Below are 18,671 nucleotides of genomic sequence, written 5' to 3'. Positions count from 1 at the left end.
CTCGCCTGTACTTTGCGCCATCCATTCCCCCCTCTATCCTGACAAGCTTCCCAGTCCCTGCTGAAGAGATGCTTGACAGTTGGGATGGTGTCGACTGGGTGATGTGCAGTGTTGAGCCTGAACCAGATGTAACGCTTGGAATTTGGACCGAAAAGTTCAATTTTTGTCTCGTCTGATCATAAAACCTTTTTCCACATGTCTGCAGTATCATCTACATGCTTTGCGATGAGGCTTTTTGAGCCATGGCTTCTTTGCCTCCTGTCCATACAGGCCAGCTTTGTGTAGGGACTGGCTTATTGTTGATGTGTGAACACTAACTTCCATCTCAGACACAGAACTTTGCAGATCTCTCAAGGTCACTGTTGGCTTCAGAGTGACATCCCGAACCAGTTTCCTGCTTGCCCGGCTGCTCAGTTTGGGAGGGCGACCTGATCTGGGTAGTGTCCGGGTGGTATGATGCACCTTTCACTTCTTAATGATGGACTGTGCTGAGAGGGATAATAAGCGACTTTGAAATTTTCTTGTACCCTTCTCCTGCTCTGTGACTCTCTACCACTTTATCCTTGATTTGTTTCAAAAGTACCTGGTCTTCATGGTTGCTTTGTTGGATCACTATGTGAGTTGCAGTGTGAAAGGCTTTATGTACCTGAGGGAAATTATCTACAAGTTAATCCACTTTGAGTACACACAAGCAGAAACCATTTCGCCAATTCTGTGACATTTCAAACATATCATTTGCACCTGAGCTGATTTAGGGCTGCAGTAGCAAAGGGGTTGACTACTTATGCAACTGAGATGAATCTGTTTTTCTCTGTAAATGTTGCTTATTTATATTCTATATGCATTTTTTAACTTTATCAATTTGGAGTAGTTTGCGTAGATTCTACACGTAAAGTCTAATTTCAAAGCGTTGTGGAATACGCTCAGTTGCCAACAAAATGTGAAAAATGCTGGGGGTGAATACTTCTGGAAACCCCTACCACACACACACACACACACACACACACACACACACACACACACACACACACGTGTCGCGGGAAGGCAGTGTTTAAGATAAGAACCTATGCAATAGTCAGCGTGCCCACAAACAGCCATGTAAGATCAATTTATGCCCGTGCCAAAATTACTTTGAGTTAGTTACGAGATCACTGCTCTGTTTGTTTCTCAATTTGTACAATTTATTTACATTGATTGTATATTGACAATGACGTCTTAGTTGTACATCAAGTCGGAAAGACTTACAGTTCAGCCTGATCTGAATGGATGGTGGTGTGACCTAGATTTAACCTACCACCACACGTATAAAATGAATTTCCTGTTTGACCAATTTTTTTGTGTATGGTTTTTAAAACACAAAATTAAGACTTTAATACTGAATATTACCTATAACTGGAACTTCTCTGAGAGATCATAGAATGTCGACACGTAGTGCATCACATGTAGACTTTAGTACATTTAAAAGAGTTTTTTCATTGTGGATTGGGTGACTGTAGTGGGACTGTGACAAAGACGGCTGTAGTGGGGACGTCAGACCAGAAGAAACACACAGTACTGGGAGAGGAAATGATAAATGGATGCGCTGCTGCGCATTTTATTATTACAAAATAAAACAGGACAAAAAACAGGACATGGCACTGGCAGCCAAAACAAAAAGATAAACAAAAACGAACTACACAGACAAACACGGTGAGCTGAATTTATGATTTACTTTATGTTATTATTTTATTATTACCTCTGTCTCCACATCCCGTTCTCCACTCACCGAACACACAACCAATTTATATTTGTACCAATGACTATACAACAACATTAACACACAACATACAACACAAAATACACACAGGGGTGGGCACTTTGCCACAGGGAGAGTTTATCCAGCGGTAGGTCTGCATCCTTTTAAATGTCATTGGGACGTTTCTAAATCAGTGGTGGATTTTACATAACCCTGCAATTGTCTATAACAAGGCGAATGGTCCTCTGACAGGTTAACAGTTTGTGTTTCGATCTTACGAACTTCATGTGAACACAAACAGTAATGCCTCAAACCAAAGCTACGACACACTTCTTATTTAAGTAACATTTGGATAGTGTTTGTTATTGTCGTCCAGATTGAGCAGTTTGTAACCCCAACTAACGGCGTCGTAAACCTATCACAAACAATAACAGTTTTTGCCCACAGCATCCTGGTCATATTTTTTGTTGATCATATGCCGCAGCACAGAATATAATCTTGGTATTACATAAAAAAAAGAATATTGTGTTATATTCAAAAGTTTGCAATTGTATAAGGCGGTTCTATCAAGTTTGAACATCTTTAAAATAAACAAACCAGTGAAATAAAACACACACACACACACACACATCTAAATTCTAATTAGTAAAACTTGTAGAAATTATATTTTTTAATAATTTTGTATGTGTGTGTGTTTGAAAGGTAACCAGACAAACAATTAGCTAATGCATGGCGTAATTCATGAATGTGAGCGACAACACATTCAATTCATTTCTCTTGTTAAATATTTTTATCTTCATGGCAACACATGAAGCTCTCCTCACGATATTCAGAGTCGTTCTTTTCCTACATTTTCGTAAATTTAAATTGTACAAAACTATTTGCGATACTGCATTTTGTAGGAACCGCATATGGCAACGCATTTCCTGAAAAGTATTGCAAACAGAACTGTGAGGAAAACATGTCATGACTTGTACATGTAAACACCGTCAATGTCCCTTATGTTGGAACGGTAACACGCAGGAGTACGGTAACTAATTGCCGTGTGATCAGACCTCGTGTCATTCCAACAGCCTTTAGAAACGCACAGTCAAGAATACATAATTGTGTGTCTGTTTACATGTGTTAACTCTCCAATCCCATACTTTGTCATGCGGTAAATTTTTATCACTCCGTTGGCCAATAAAACAAGTAAAATGACGATTGATTTGGCATTTAAATACAATTCAGTTCAACTGCAGAGCAACGCATGTCTGGAGACAGTTATGGTTGTCCGAAATGATCAAAACCTGTCACTTGAACATGTACAATAACAAGACGGGTCACCTTTATGTCTACGTATACCTTTTCTCTCCACATCGCAGGTTGCAGTCTTAAATTAACAAATTTATGGATATTAAGCGCAAAAGTCAAGTATCATCTTGACCTTGGTATTCCAAATATTTTTTTTTTTTAATACAAATTATTTATTATTACAGTATATCTTAATTACATGCCTAAGCGTAATCTTAATGTTTCATTTTGACAAATGGAAGAGTACAATTTCCAGATATACAGTTACCGTGTTAAATCGATTATGGATTACGTTTTCAGTTTACTAAATAATAAAAAATAATCATATGGAGTCATACAATTATGTACGCAAATCTAGTTTACGTCATGTATGTTACCGTTAGTTAGACAAAGAGTTCCGATATGATTTATGTTTCATTAAAACTAAAATACCATTAGTGAGAAAAAGCTACATAAAATGTTGCAATCTATTTTCTTTTACGATGACGTAGTGGACACCTTGGTGTATCACGTAAATATTGTATGTTACAATTACACCAAAAGTTCTTAACATATAATGTTTAGTATTGTTAAGACGGAAGAAAAAAAAATCTACAAGTACATAAGATCTCTTATTTAATCATGTAATTAAATAGTACGACAAAAGTCGCAACAGTCTACGAAAGCCATATAGTAGAAGAGTTACAGTATATCATCGTTCAAATGTCAAAACGTAAAGTTTAAGTAGCCTATAGTGTTTCGATTCATCGGATGATCAAAATATCTGCAAAACTCGCAACATTCTGCATCACTACAGGGATAGCCTTGTTTCAACTGTTGTTCAAGTAAGATAAGTTTATGCCCACGAATTACTTTGAGAATCACTGCTCTAAACAAACATTTCTCAGTTACACATTTTATTTACCTGTACTAACATATAACTCTTACTGCATCATCAACACTCTTCTGGGAGGATCATTGTGACAGGGTAGACCCCGCCCCTGTGTGTATATATATTATTTTCTATTTGTATTTGTTGTATTATTTAAATGTATGGTTTGGTGTTTTAAAACACGTTTTTTTGTTGTTAATTATTTTACAGCATGGGTGGGGTTAAAATTCCCATTCCAGGCTAAACTCGTGCAGAATGTGACCTTCTCCAGGTTGATTAATTTATTGCTAAGCTGGAACAACTTTATGGCTAAGAGGAACAACTGTCAGCCCCAAAGAGTAAGGGGAGGAGTGGCCATCCTTGAAATAAGGCAAAGAAGCCGGTGCAAGCTTCAGCATCCACGAGGGGAGAGCCAGAGGGTCTAGCACATGAGGGAGGAGCCCAAGCGTCCAGCGCCACAGGGAGATACCCTTCTGTCTCCAGTGCCAGCTTTGCCATGGTCGGAATGCCCCGCATCCCTACCAATTACATGACAGAAGGGCAGCTGGGAGTAGAGAAAGATATGGAACTGACTGCTGGGCATGGTCTTCGACTACCTGGCTTCAGATATGGGAGAGGCCCCACCATCTCCAGTCCCATCGGGGGGGGGGGGGGGGGGGGGGGGGGGGGGGGGGGAAGCCTATCTCACCTCCACAGGCAGTAGGCACGTCTACACCAGGTCTCAAAAGAGAGCTGCACCAGTCCTTAGCAACCAAAGGACAGCCGCACCAGTCTCCCGCAACCGAGGGAGAGCCGCACAAGTCCCCAGTGATAGAGGGAGACTCACTGTTGCTCCTGCCTCCACCGCCAGGGGGAGACTACCCAGGGAGGTTAGCTCACCGTCTCCCAGGGAGACCTGCTCGCCATCCCATGGGGATGTCTGCATGTCACCGTCTGGAATGCCTGCACATCACTGTCCAGGGATGCCTGCACAATACCTCCTGTGGATGCCTTCACATCACTGTCCAGGGATGTCTGCACAACACCGCCCGGGGATGCCTGTACATCAGTCCAGGGATGTCTTCACATCACCACCCGGGGGTTTGTCTGCACGACACCGCCGGGGATGTCTGCTTGTCATTGCCCGGGGCTTTGTTGTGTCCAGCAGAGCAGTTGCGCTGCCAGAAATTCTAGGGCTGGAGCCCAAGAAAAGGAGACCATTGGCTACAGAAACGGAGGAGAGGTGGGGAAACCACCTCCACCCGCATACTTGCACTGCCGGAGTACACAGTACCACTTCTCCTATCTGTGCTGGAGGAGCCAGCCTTAACGCTGTCAGAATTGCAGCTGCCAGTGTTGTCACTGGCAGCAAATTTTCTGTCCTCTCTGAAACCAGTTTTTGTTGTTGTTGTTGTTTTTAAATATATTTTCCACTTATTAACTTGCAGTTGCAGTAACTGCAGTGGGGCATACAGTAAATACAGCTGCAAACCTCAAGTGGTTATTACTAAAGTCACCACACTTCAGAAAGTGATTAAAAAGGGATAATTTTGCTGGAATAGTCAATAAGATACATAACAATAAACATGATAGAAAACACACATAACAGTATAATAACAGGTAACAAATTAAATATGATGAAAATGTAGGCAGTATAAAATATGTTTTTAATTACATGCAGTTGTGTCCTTGAAACAAAAAGGCACATGCTGGTGTGCCAGAACTGCTTGCAGTTTGACACAGCAGATTTCTTATTATTGCTCAGCTGATAACACAGAATCTTTTTCAGCAGATAGAAAACATACAACGCAAGACAACACAGCCAACTCAGCCATACACATTAATGTGTCCCTTAGAATTCCAGTCACAAATTGCACTTCTGGGTGCATTTTTCAAAGACACACAAGGAGCTGAACCTAGGGAACAGCACAGAATACCAAACAGACTTTGTTGGGAGTAATTTCATTGAGGTTTTGTATAACTACTTAATAAGGTTTTGTAAAACTACTCTATAAGTATTTAAAACTAGAACATATGCAAACTGTTCAAAACCTTAGCTACACATTTCTATAATATATGAAGCGCAGTTAACTGGTCACAGTATAATTTATAACCTCATTTTGATCATTTTGGGATTCTTTGCTTTTGTCATAAAGTTATTTTCGGTAACAAAACCCTTTTCTGTGGCTTCAACATGTACTTGTTTCTACTCTAGAAGATCGAGTTGGATTTTTATGCCTATAGCACACCGTCAATACAAGAACATTGCTCTTTTAGCGTGCTCCTATTTTTTTCAAATGGATTTTCCACCCCCCTTTATTGTTGTGTTGAAAATTCCCCTTCATTTTTGTTAAATAGCCCAAATCTAAACAACATGTAATATTGTAGTTTAAAAAGGAAAATTATGAAGCATGTCTAATACAGCACAGGGGCAAACAGGAAACAGTAGTCCACAACATAAACTCAGCACAACTGGCACTGAACACAGAAAGAGGGCAAGGATTGGCTAGGTATTGAGACCAAATTGCTTCCTCACTTCTCTAGCAGACTCGTCCCACCAGGGAAGGCTTGAGTCATGCTTGCAAAGCAATGTGAAGAAGCTCACAATACTTGCCTGTGCTAACCTTGCTCTATTCATAAATATCAGAGGTTTTAGTTTACCACTGCAATCATTTAGTGTAAGTGGCCTTTTCCATACTACAAACTGTGAAGGATTTTTTCATCTGACAGCTTTGGGGTATGCAAGCAGACATTGTATAATGCCTTTCAAATAAATATTATTCAGCATAAATATTTTCATCAATGCAGTCCTTTTGTACAACTAATAAAAATGTAGAATGCAAAACAGCTTTTCAGAATACTTATTTCAGTAAAGGTAAATGAATCACATACATCAGCTATATTTAGTTTCCTGGAAATGAACTGCCAGATGTTCTCCCTGATTACAGTGTCTTTATAATTTTTGTGTCCTTTATTGAACAGCTCCAGATATTTTGATACTGCAACAATTACCTTTTCTTCCGCCATTGTTTACTGAAGGTGCATAAGGGAAACTGTTTCTTATTGGTTAGTTCCCTATCTGCTGCACGACAAAATCGCAAAAATAGTCAGCAATCCTTTTTTTTCACATTGCTTCAGTGCCACTTCAATGTCGCCCGTCACATCACAGGCAGTGTGAATGGCTCGTATCAATTTTTTAATTTTTTAATTTTTTTTGTCGTGGTGTGGTGTGTTGTACTACACATTCGCTTGTCGCATTCTGTCCAGTATTAATAGATCTTATACCTCTTCACCGTTGGCACATCGGTATGGTACAGGTACGGGTGGTTCTCCAATGGCTATTTATCGAGCCGAGCAAGAACCAAAACGTGAAACACCGGCCTCACAAGACATCTGAATCTGGCTCGGAGCCAAGCCGGCCCAGGGGCGGGGTTAAAGATTTTCATCATTGCGTTGCATCAGTCAGTACACTCCAGAAAGAAAAACAACATTGCAGGCAGCAAGTGTGATGAGAGAAAAGTACAGCCTTGGGACACTGAGGGAGTGCAGGCTCTAGTTTCTCTGTGGGCAGATAGAAGTGTTCAGGAAAATCTGGAGTCGTGCGTCAGAAATGAGATTTGAATCAAATGGGCATAAACTGCAAGTATGGTACAATTAACTAACAAACTCGGAAACACAAAATTCTACCAAATTTCTCATCCTTGACCTTTATTATATTAATATAAGAAAAACAAATAATAAAATAAAATTAATTCTTAACTTAAAATTATAGTAAAAAGAAATTAAACCGGTACCATACATACAACTGCGGCTGTTGTTGTGCTCGCCCAGTTTCTTAAACAGGATGTGTTTTGACAAATCTTAGTTTTATTGCTAATATAATCAATACAATTGGTGGATTATGAAGAAATTGCTAAATATATTTACAAAATATAGCAATACAAGATACAGCTGCACCGTTGGTCTGTTCATTTTTTGAACACCATTAGTTTACACATCTTTTTGCAAACTTAATACAACAAACAACAATTAATAACAACTGTCTTTCGATGCGTGTGATGTCAGTTGCTTGGCTCGGCTCTGCAGTGGAAAAACAACCCAGGCTCCCCTTAACCACAACATGAAGGCTCGGTAAAGCCCCTGCGTGGCTCGGTTCTACAGTGGAAAAGAGGCATTAGTGAGTACTTGAAAGGTTTTCCAGCTATCATTAAGCAACAACCCATCCAAAGCTTCATGCAGTTTTCAGGGGTGTGCAATTCATATCCAAATTCATTTTCTGACAAGCACACAAATGTGTGCATGTTAAATGGCTGAAGTAACATATATTAAAAGGCTTAGTTTAGCTACTTTCTTTTGAGACGTGGACTCTCTTTGGTTACCATACACAGTTAGAAACAGTAAAAACCATTAGTTCATTGGCCCAAAGGGTCAGTATTTAAAAATCTAAACGTAGAGCCCTGGACACTCTGAGTATATTTTTTGAGAGCCACGCAAGTTTCTGAACTGAATTTACAGAAGTCTAGCACCTGAACACAAACATTTTAGAAAGTGTTTACATCCCACCCCTATCACTTCTGACTGGCTACTGTGGGAAAAGCTGATCTTCTATGGTTACAAAGAAGCCCAGAAATGGCTGCCAAGAGAGCCTCTGGCAATGCACACACTCAACTTTTAAATTTAAGGTATTATTTACAACAACAGAAAAAAACAACACCATAGTTGCTAAGGCACTGGCGGATTAGAAAAAATCATGTTGAGTCAACTTTGTGGTCAAGTGTGTACAGTACTTGGGTTTGGATGTTTAAAAAAAACTAATAAATAAAAAATACTGTTTAGAAGCATTTCAGACAAACTTTCCCTGGCAAAAAAATGTAAAGATTTTTTTTTTTTTTTTTTTTTTTTTCCCCGATGTCAGTGTTGCTAACCTAGTTTGCCATTTACCATATTTACATTTTTTTTTTTTTTTTTTTTTTAGATTTAAACACTATATATATATAAAAGACGATATTACGGATTTATTGGACATGCACAATCCATCGATTTGTGAAACTATTAAAACATGAAGATTGTCAAATATGTTTATAATGATAGAAATTAAATGCTTACAGTTTATCTGTACAATATTTTATTATTGTATACATCTCATGGTAATGTGTTTATGTATTAATTCATTTATGTATATATTTTTTCCGAGCGAGTACTGCAGAAAAATAATGTTGTCGTCCCCCCCATCCCTCCCTTCCCCCCATTAAAATGCTGTACACTGTTTTTCTAATAGAAATAAACAAAAGAAAACAACCTATTTTGTCTTTGCAGAATTTGGTGTTAAAAATCTGGGGTTCAGCAGTTACAAAACTGAAAGAACATCAAGAAAAATCAGAATTCCACAAAGCAGCAGTAATAGTTGGCAATCATTTTGTATCTGTGATGCAACAAAGTAAAACTCCTGTGCATCAGGAGTTGGATTCAGCTGATAGAGAAAGTGTGGAAAAAAACACAACCAAAAGCTATTTTTATATTTGAATAACTCCCAAAGTATTGCTTATTATAGTTGTACTCTTAATATCTTAATTTACTAGCAAACTGTTCCAAACTGGCACTGAAAGGAACATTTCCTTAAGTATGTTATGCATTTGTTGAGGCGAGGTGGGGTCACAGGGAACCTTTTGTGTATCTTAAAGAATTTAGTGAACCTGTCAAGCTACAAGGCTAGATCCACCCCTGTTAATAACCGATTTAATCTGTTCACTGTTAAATAAAACCAAAATCCTACAATTTATATTCTACTTGTTTGCGTGTATTTTGTGCGACGAGGAGGGTGCAAGTAGATTTTTAAGGACAAGTAGATATTTCTAGAATTCTGTCCCTTGGACAACAAGTTTTTTTCAAAACGTTTCACTTACAGTCATTTTTAGTGAATGTATATTCCTAATAGGCTCTTACGCAGTAATTGATTTTTTCATTTTCTTGTAAAGTGTGGATCTCAACTTTGGAGAATCCTGTCTAGGTCAGACACAGTGCAGGCAGACTCAATGCTGCCCATTGCCCTGCTATTACTTTACCCAATCTTCATCTGTACTGTCTTGCTGCCCTTTAAACCTGAGGTTATATGCTATATAGCACAGCACTACCATAAGTGAGCCAATCCAAACTATTTCTACAACTATAATTCAAAATTGTTTTTTTGTTTTTTTTTAGTCACTTAAATTCGGTTTTCTTCAAAGTTGACTTTTCATTAATCAATCCTAAATTATGAGGTAAAACTAGAATAAATTATGAGACATAGTCAAACTTAATTGACTGATTTCATTTCATCACTATACAGCTACAGTACTACATTTGTCTATTGTCCTGGGAATTTTCTCCAAGCCATTTTGGCAATCTGCCTACATATGGTTGCCTGCACAATACAAATATATTGTATTTCCTCCATTTAAAGGTAAAACTATATATATATATATAATATACACACACACACACACACATATATATATATATATATATATATATATATATATATATATATATATATATATATATATATATATATATATATATATCTATTATTAATTTGACAAATAATGAAATATTACATTTATGTCTTGCTGGAGGTGGAAATTATATAGCACCTTATGTTTGCTCAGTACAACTTAGAATATTAACACAATCTGAAATGTAATTCTACATAGACTCTGAAGTAAAAATATAAACAAAAAACATGTACAACTAATCTCCAAGTGTTTGTACTAGTCAGTTACAATGCTTATTCATTTGATTTCAAGTGTTTGTACTTTTTTTTGCTTTGTTTTTTTAAACTGACTATGATATAAAAATGAAATGCACTGATTTCTACACAAATGTTAATTTAAATACCACTGCAATAACCTGCACTTAAAAGTGCAGTAATATTGGAGAGCCTTCTAAAGTTACAAATATATATATTATATATATATATATATATATATATATATATATATTAAAGTATATATATATATTATATAATATATATAAAATAATTAAAAATACATTGGTACATTATCAAAATAAAAAACAAAGACATGGCATTTTAGTATGACACAGATTATGAGCAGTACTCCGAACAGAACACTAATATGAACAGGGTTGATATGAATATATTCTTCTCTTTGACTGGCTGCTTAACCACAACAAACCACACCATTTATTACTGCCATTAAGCAATTCAAATGCATTCATCACTACCTTGCCTTTAATTTTCTTAAACATCATAATGTTCACTCCTAAAACCTGTTACTTGCAGTTCTACTTGCATTAGTATACAAGCACAGATAATAAATTGCCTTATTAAAGCAAACATTACCTTTGGCGGTCTACAGCATACAGTGTGTTAACAAACAGAAGTCTGCAAACTGAAGCCTCCACTGGATTGAGCATGGTATTACCGCAGTGCTGGTGGTTTAAAGCTTGCTTTCCCTTTACTTCTTGAATTGATTCAACAAAGGATCCTTCAGGACCAAAAGTAATTGACTTGTTTGTAGACAAGTAAACGGCTTTCCAGTTACTTAACTACAGCAAATGTCCTGCAGCTGAAATGGTATTCCAGTTCTGCATCACCATCTGCACACCTTTCTGTGATATAACTGTACCACCTCCTAACATTATTGTACCAGTGTATGGCAACAGTTGTTGCCTCCAGGAAAGTTTATAATTGGATAAGACTAGGGTTGCCAACTTTTAATTTTTCCACAACCAGACAAAACCAGCAATGCGAGCAAAGTGATCCAAGGGCTCAGTAATCGTATCCCATTAAGCAGAGAATGGGAAAATAACGCACAATACATTTCAGTGTAGTTCTTGAACTTAACGGACTGATAATAAAAATAAAAACGTTTACACAGTGGAGCATTGGAAAGGCGTGGCTCAGTAAGAATGGAAATACCCAAACGGCAATGAAGAGCGAGTAAGCAAGATTCGCACAGACCAGACTTTTGCTGTCCGATCAGTGGATCTGACCAGACGCTGTACAAAACACCTTAAAACCGGACGTCTGGTCTAAAACCGGACAGTTGGCAACCCTAGATAAGACATTGGTTCTTTTCATTCATATGTTTTATAAGAGTAACATTTTGGCAAGGAAACACATCTCAAACAATGCTAGCACGGTTACAGCATTTAGTGTAATATTCATACACATATAGTATGTTTTCAGTCAGTGATTTACCAATAAAAACTTAGCAGCAACACCTGTTTTCCAATTGCACATGTATTTTTGGGGTTGAAATATACTTGTAACTACAGTTTTTTTCAGTTGAACCAAATTAATGGTATAGCCACACAAAACAGGTATTGCTCACAGTATAATCTATATTTCTTTAAGAATGACCCCAAAGACTTGCATCATTGTTATGTGCTTAAATGCAGTCCATATGGTGCAATGAAGTGTGTCTTTTATATGCCTTGATATTAATGCTATAAACATGCAAGCAGCATAATTAATGGGCTTTCTTAAATCTACCATAATCTTACTAAAATTATTTTCTTCAAAATGTCTGTGATAATGTTCAGCTTTTAATGTTGTTATTTTATTTATTTTTTTAAATGAGCATCTAAAAAACAGTAGATTATGCAATACTATCTACGTTTATTAATGAGATAAATGCACTGCTAAAAAAAAAGTTTTCTGTTTTAAAGTTACAAAATTATGGAAGCCTTAGAAAACCTATAACAATTACAGAAACAATAAAGACCGAACCCGCTCTGAAATGACAATTAAGAACGCAAAAATAACATTCTACATGGGATTATTACAAGTATTTAATGAGCAGCAGCAATAATAATAATAATAATAATAATAATAATAATAATAATAATAATAATAATAATTCTTGAGTAATTAAAATAACAAATAAATACAAAATATACTTTCTGAAAATAACGCACTGAAAAAGTTTAATCCCAAAAACAAATTTGAATCTTTACTAAGAAATTGTAGTACGTACAGGATGATGCAGACATTGCTAAACAATGTTTTAAAAATGACAGTAAGTATCACTTTAGCATAATAGCCTAAATCTTATGGTGTTATACAATTATTCCACAGGGGGAAAAAATGCTATTTTATATTTGTTTTAGTAAATAACATGAAACAATCCGTCACATCACAAATAATGTTTGTTATACTTACAATAAGATTTCAATAAGCCATGTCCGTTATTTGTATACACTATAATTATCCAAGCATGTAACTCGCAGATTACTCTCTTCCAAAATTGTTAGATTCTTAAAACTATTACATTGAACATAATTTTTTTCACTGTAGAACAAAATGAAAAAAAAAAAAGGATTAAGCACAATCAAACATTATCACTGCAACCGCTTGAGAAGATTTGATTTTATTCATTCAGAAACATAAAACGTATTAGCACTAGATTTATTAAATATGACGAGGTATGAACAATTTCGTTATTTTAATTTACAGTATATAATTGCATTTTCTTTTTTAAAATGTTAAAGTCAAATATTGCGATATTCAAAAAAGTTACAAAATTTTTACATTTCTAATTCTTATTGTAGTTTTGACAATGTAGCCTACATTGCTTCACAGACTTTCTAAACGTAGACTTTTTATTGTGTGTGTCTGTGTAAAGTAAAAAAAAAAAAAAAAAAAAAAAAAAAAACTGTAATAGCCAAATTATTTTTAATTTTATAAATAATATTTCAGCATGTCTTTCTTGTTTGCCCTATTTACAGCATCGGACTTTTTATTTTGCTCATTGACGTTTTTTGCAGTTATTTTTTAATAAGGCCTGAGCAAGCCAATTGAGCACCTTTAAAAACGTTTGATCCAATCAACATGACTGGGCACAGGGGAAAAGCAATGCACTGCTTTGGGTTTAACGTCTGTCTGTCGTCTCAGCACTGATGCTGCGCTGACAATCTTCAGGAGTTATGCTATGACTGAAAGAAGTGGGTCAGTAGAACACGACAGGCAGACCCTGTAGATTATTTCTTTGCTTCTACTTAGGCTATCTGTTTCCAGCCCAAAAGCTAAATTATTGATAAATCCACTTAAAGCTTAATATATTTTTAATGTCTACTCACGCAGCTTATTTAGTTTTGCATTTTCATGCCGCCGCCCCCCCCCCCCCCCCCCCCAAGCCCAAAAAACTGCTTCAAAAAAAACTGCTTCAGTAATTTTTGCAAAACTCATAAATTGTCTATTTAACGACGAAAAGCAGAGCAATCAGTATATAAATATATATATATATATATATATATATATATATATATATATATATATATATGGATATATATATATATATATATATATATAAACTACAGAGAAAAGTATGTCACGTGCTACTGTGGACGCAAGACTGATAAACTTGCACTCGACCTAGCCTTATTTAGCCATCGGTATGTACTAGCACTACGTATTATATATATATATATATATATATATATATATATATATATATATATATATAATATATATATATACCTCTAGATGTATCTGAGAGGTTTAAAAACTCGCCTACGTAAAAACGGGTATATTTAGTTTACGTATATTTCACTATATACTATATCTGTCAGAAACAGTTGTGTCCTTACCTCGCATGGTGGCGACTCTCTTCTCACTTCAGTCATGAAGATAGAAACATAAACATTAAAATACAGAATCCTCAGCAAAAGTAGTTGCAGAAGGATGTTATCATCAATAGTTGCAGAAGGACGTTACATTCTGGGTAGAAAGCATTCCAGCAGGCGTTGTGTACAAAAAGTCTGTATTTCTTGATAGTGATCGGCAGTTTGAAAGAATAGCATGTGGGTTTTCACATGACATCTCTGACTGCAGATGCAAGTGTGGTTTTCACTGTTTGCAGGAGCAAGGAGAGAGCTGCTGAGAGGCTTATAGCAGACAGGATTGGACAAACACGTCCAGCTCCTCCCACTTTCTATCCCGTCTCCAATCATCAACTTCAGGTGTCTTCAGGGACACCGTGGTGTCTATAAACACTGTAATTTAAAACTTAAATCAATCTACCTGAAAACCTTTTTTTAGGCAGTGCAGTCATAGTCAGACCTGAATGAAACCGTAAAAAGCGTCACTTCGCTTCAGTCACTTCGAATCGCCTGCGTTTTCGTTGCCGCACTCCGTTTAGAAGCCTGGGAAGTATTTTCAATGTGTTCTGCGCAACAGTGCATCACATCTAATAAGAGTTGATTTGTATTGTGAAAGTGAACTGGTAACTAATTGTCTTGTGGAGCAATTAGCCTCGCTATGTCTCTCAATATTAATTAAATGCTCTAGAACTACCAGTAATGTAGGAGTATATAGAAATGCAGTAATATTGACATAGTAAGCACAAGTTTATATTATTATTATTATTATTATATATTATTATTATTATTATTATTATTATTATTATTATTGTAATTTACAACTGCTAATTGCTACCTTGAACAAAGTCCCATATTCAGTCAAGACCTGCCTTTATGTGGCTGTAAAGCTATTTTGCATATTAATTAACTAAAATGTTTTAATGAACAATAGATAAGCTACATTGTTTTGCCATTGTGCAGTACTATATAACTATACTGAGGTATGCTAACAACTTTTTGTTATGTACTTTTTGCATTAAATACTTTTAAAAACATTATTATTATTATTATTATTATTATTATTATTATTATTATTATTATGATAGCTAGGTATTGAATAACATGCTTTTGGGTCCCCTAATTGGGCTTCCAACTGGGCAATGCATGGGGTCAGGCAACAAAACTTGCTACTGGTATGATATGTTACAAGTATGAACATCAAATATCTTCCTTGTCAAAAATACCTTGTTAACCCTCCCCCTAATAGCAGCCTCATATCAGTGAAAGGTGGTAGAAAGGGGGTAAAAGGAACATATATTTATTTCAGTGTATTTTATTAGTTTCATGCAATTATATATTGGAGATAGTTCATTAACTGCATTAACACCAGCTCTGTGCCTGGCCTGTGGTAACACCTCTCTAGCCTGCCTAAAGTAGACCTCTGTGCATTTTGGAGGTGTGGTGCATTGCTTTGGGTTATGTATCAAGGGAGCACACAGTTTAACGATTGATACAGGAGGAACAGTTAGGACAGCGTCACAGGGTGCAGCCTATGTGTTTCAATGGGAAAGGAATGAGTGCAGTTAGAGTCCATTTAAGCTAAATGCAGGTTAATTTTAAATAGGGTGTAATCTAGCCTTTCTTGCACTCAAATGCTGCACCCACACTAAGCTTGCCTTGCGTGCACCTAATTTTAATGATTGCATTCCTCCAGTCATGGTAGTGCAGGAGAGCCCAGCTGTAACCTGCGCCAGGTGTAACCCACATATGCATGCATTAATGAAGCTATTTAAATAAGGCTTGTGCTCGGGTACATAGTACGTTTTTTTTTTTTTTTTTAGTTTAGTATTTTGTTATTAGTAGTGGATAAACAAACGACAAAAGAAGTGGGAAATAAAACAAAAGAATACAGGACGCAGATTGAAACATGCACAAACCGAGACATTTACATTTTGATTGATGGACTCTTACAATACAAAGAAGAACTGTTTGGAGAAGGAAGCTTGAGGCTGGGAGCGATAGCAAAAGACAGAATATGGAACAAAATAAGAGATAATATCAATGCAGTGTCATCTGTGAAAAGAAGCACAAAGCAAATAAAAAAGTGCAGCTCTAAAAAGAACAAAGGAAAAACGAGCACAGATTCGAGCACACGAGACTGGAACAGGTGGAGGACCAGCGCCTGAAGAAACAGAGCAGAAAAAGTACTCCACCTCATACACAAATATGCATTGGATGGTGTGGGTGTAAAAGACTCTCTTTCTGTTCAGGTTGATGCTGCAAAACATAATTAGTTTATTCATATTAAAATCTGAATGACCCTCAAATGAAACCATTCAACCTGTTTGTAATGCTTGCTTGTGATAGTTGCTCATATGTATATAATCTGAAATGTTGATCTTTTCAATAATGTTTGATACGTAATGCAGGCTAATATGGTGCTCAATTGCCCAATACTGTAAATTTACTGACATGTTTGTTAGGTTCCACAAATTGCCTTTTAGGAGTGCTGCAGCCTACAATTAAGTATCCTACTGAGACTGTAATAATTTGAAGCAGTGAATACATACACAATAATAAGCCATCAACCATTGCATTGTAATATATAAACTTTGTCTTTTCAGATACGTCTTTTGATCTAACAGGTGATCCCGACAAGCAGATACAGTCGTAATTCATGAAATTCAGGAGCATGATGAACCTGTGGATGTAACTTTTGAGATCATAAAGTTAGCAGAACATTGCATGCAAAAGACTGAAACGGTACCAAGGAATTCAAATGTCTTGACATCTGATAAACAAGAACTGGGCAAACCGAACATGGAGGGGGAAAAGTGATCAGGGAAATGATAAAAATGAGTCTACTCCATAGTACTTGCACCATGAATCCGTATGCGAGCAAAGAAATCCTCGCAATAATACATATACAGTCAGTGACTCAGAGATGATATTGCTACAGAGAGATAATAACCAGTTATTAAAGTGTTGCATTGACAAAGCTGTTACAGTAATGAATATCATTTTCAGAGTCCCTGACAGTGTATTTATTATAATTTAATGAGTGGTGTTGTTTGCGATTTCTAGTGTTACAAAACTGCTCTATTTGCTTTCTCTCTGTAATAGGAAAGTGAGTGATTTGTCATGCGGTTAAAGTTACTTGCACGTTTTGATACTGAGGACTGCGAAAGACCTTGATGGTCACTGTTGTCTGTGACAGTCCATAGGCATAAAAATTGAGTGCTGTGGTCACCTTACTCAACTCAGAAATTGCACGATTCCTTCTGGTGGGTGCGTCTTTCAATTCGAAGACGACCACCAACTAATACAACAATCCACCCTAGTGCAGCACTTCGCCTCACTGTACTGCTCTCCTGATTGTCTACCGCAGCCAATCGAGCCTGTGTATCTACCCCAGCGTATGCTATGTGCTACCCTGGGTTGTGTTGACTACATGCGGTTAAGGCTAGGAGCCCTCGGTGCTTAGACGCTCCGTGCTTCGGTGCTTTAGCGCCCCAGCATATCATTAACACCTGCACTTGGTGCCCCCATTCTTCGGTGCACCAGTACTGTATTCTACCTCACTCAGTGTCCTCGGTGCTTCTGCACCCTTGATGCCTGAGTGCTTCAATATACAGCTCTACACCCTCCAGTGTTTAAACAACATCCTTGGGGCTATACAGACATCAAGCATGGCTAAATTTCATGCTTGCACGTCCTGCACAACATCCCCTACTAGCACGGCTGAACTGTGTGCGGCATTGAGAGCCCCTGTCCAGGCAGCAGGCTCAAGTCCTTGCTCTGGCCCCAGCTCTGACATAAAATGCTGGAAAGGGGAAATTGTAATGTCAGCCCTGGTCCGACATAGGACTGCAAAGGTTTAAGACCTTTTGTAAATATTGTAGGTGTTGTATTAAGCATAAGTCATATAGTCTCCACAGTAAAAGCAGCTTCTCAGGAAATAGCCTCTGACCTGATGAAGGCGTATGAAATAAGAGAGCAAAGTTATGCTAACTTCAGAACTGAGAGAGCAACCCGCCGATGAAGAAATTTCATGCCACCATGAAAATAAACAAGCTAAAAAACTTCAGCAATATGAGCAAGAAGAAGGTGGTGAAGAGCAATGGGAGGGCAATAATTCTGAAAGCAGACGGGGCACTCTGGTTACATCATTGTGATGGCACAGAGCCGGAACCTTAAGATGGCAGATGTACA

At 37.0% G+C, this 18,671-nt stretch overlaps 1 pseudogene; it reads right to left on the bottom strand.

Moving 5' to 3' along the window:
• Window positions 1-14,713, bottom strand: part of LOC121299159 — a 72,299-nt pseudogene extending 57,586 nt beyond the window's left edge.
• Window positions 14,714-18,671: the final 3,958 nt, after the last annotated feature.

Source organism: Polyodon spathula, chromosome 2, assembly GCF_017654505.1.
Source record: "Polyodon spathula isolate WHYD16114869_AA chromosome 2, ASM1765450v1, whole genome shotgun sequence".
Lineage (NCBI taxonomy): Eukaryota > Metazoa > Chordata > Actinopteri > Acipenseriformes > Polyodontidae > Polyodon > Polyodon spathula.
This window is presented reverse-complemented; position numbering and strand designations above follow the sequence as displayed.